Here is a 2,405-nt window from a genome sequence, read left to right on the forward strand (position 1 = left end):
AAAATAAATGAAAAACAAAAGCTTCGTTCTCTTTGGCTTTACTTTTTGATCAGTGAGGGGAGGTGAGCAGCAGGCGATGGGAGGTTGAATGCTGGTAGCCACTCTGATATCAGTGTCAGGACACTCTGCCATCTGATAGACAGTTCTGCTCTGATGCCTTTGGGATTGACGTTATCTGTGTCCCAGAGTCCCCAGCAGCATCTGTGTGGTTGCCAGCTGCACATACAAATGTGTACAGACCATTCAGCAAGGCCCGTGCATCCCTCAGTTTCACTTCTTCGGGATAAAAAGGTGATTGTGAAAAGCAGAGACCCTCAACTGCAAACGTTTATTTCCTGATCTTACCTCTCCTACATGATTGTATTGTTCTGTGCCTTTTTAATGTTGCTCAAAAGATGGTATATTTGGAGACAGCTTGTCTCACAAATGGCAACTTGGTGCAAACATGGGGTATTGAAAGTCTTCAAGTGACCAAATCCGCTGTTGTTTTCCTCCTCATTTCGGTGACCAGGCTTGGGTTCCTGTTGCACTGCAACAATTCAGAGCATACAGCTGTGCCAGAGGATGATCCCAAGGCCTTAATTGAGGAGCTTTCTACCACCAGTCACACCAGGAAACCCCATTTCCCATGTGAGTGCCTGACATTGTGTGAGAATGAATGTCTTCTGTATGGGCTTCTCCTGTAGCTCTGGGTGCCAGCCTGCAGCACAGAGTGAAAGTGCCCCTAATACAGTTCAAAAACTGCAATCCAACCTCCTCATCCAAAGTAGAGCTTCCTGAGACACCTGCCATAGTGAAGCCTTTGGAGCTGTTGGAGGGTGAGAGCAGACTTTGCCCACTCGATTTTTAAAGAGTGGTCTCTGACTGCTTCTCTCTGCACAAGGAAGATAATAGAATTAAAGCTGAATCTTGGAGATTTTCCTATGAGAATCATTCGCTTAAAGGAAGAATTATTGGACCCATACTCCTCAGGCTGGGTCAGTGTTGAGTCAGCATCTACTTTCTATCTCTGTTATGAGATACGCACGAATGAGAACGGTTCATTTTCTTAAGCTCCCGTAGCCTGACTCCTCATGATCCTACCCACGGTGAGGAAGCTCGTCTGCCTGAATGTAAAGCACTTTTCCATTTGGATAACAACAGATAATTGAAAAAGGAGCTGCATTAAGGACGATTGTACGTTAATGTTCGCTGCGTCCCCTGAAAAAGATCATTTCCCTTCCATTGCATCACTCCTGTAAGTGTATTCTCCTGGAGGAGACACAGCGGGAGCACCGCCGTGTGGTTCAACTCAGGCGAAGTGATGGCTTTGTTGCCTCCTCTCCGCCAGGTCATTTCACACCAGCTGGGTATCTCTTCTGTTCTCTTTTTAAATGGTATAGCAGCTCATTCAGATGTCTCCAAACACTGCCAGCTTTTCCGCATGCAGAATTGCAGCATCGCTCCAAAACCAAGAAAAAAAAATAAAAGAATGGTTTTGGTAGACATTGAAATGTGGGAAAAAAATCTGCAAAGGCAGAAAGTGCAGCTTTCTCACTGGTAGGACAGCGCCTATTCTTTGGTCACGCTTGGCGGCCGGTGATCATAATAATATCAGGCAATTAGGGCTTTCATTTTCATTAGGCTAATTAATTGTTTGCACAGCGCCCTGAATATGGAATCATTTTCCTTTGGAAGGAATAAAAGGATTAGAATGGCTGCATCCCAAGATGCTCAGAACGTATTTTATTTATTTTATGGGGGAAAAATTCTCTCGTGCCCCAAATGCAAACCATACACTCGAGCACTAATGCCTGCACTGGGACATTCACATCAGCGGAGACGCGCACAGATGATACATATGTCCATCCATCTGCCTCCACGCTCCATATGGCATCTGGGCTTCCTGCTGCATGCCGATGAGCCCGCGCAGAGGCTGGAGTTGTCTGTGTGCTGCCAGGTTTATGTGTCAGCTGTGTCAGGAGCTGGGGAGCAATGAGCAATGCCCTGGGACATGGGCTGTCCCAGTATAGTGATGGGCACCACGTTGGGATCATGTTGGTAGGCCGTGACACTGTGCTTGCAACCATACCAGAGGCCCTCAAGAGGTTTATGCTCCGAGTAAATCAAAGGCAAATGAAACCCAGGCGAGGATTTCATGAAGAAAGGTACCCAGTGGATGCCGTATTGCAGAGGCAATTGCTAGTTCTGTTTTTCAGTGTTTGTCCTATTCAGTGTCTCTCTGTGCTACCTATTATTAAACATATATTTCATATTAAATTGTTTCAAGTCTAACACAAGCTTGCAGAAAGGCAAGCGGGAAGTGAGGGGACATATCCAGCCTTCAGCTTAGGGGAGAGGCTCCCATCCTACCTGTGCTGGGTCATGCAAGCATCCCTGGTGTCAGTGCTGGCAGGCAAAGTCCC

Source organism: Excalfactoria chinensis, chromosome 13 (assembly GCF_039878825.1).
Source record: "Excalfactoria chinensis isolate bCotChi1 chromosome 13, bCotChi1.hap2, whole genome shotgun sequence".
In the NCBI taxonomy this organism is placed as follows: domain Eukaryota; kingdom Metazoa; phylum Chordata; class Aves; order Galliformes; family Phasianidae; genus Excalfactoria; species Excalfactoria chinensis.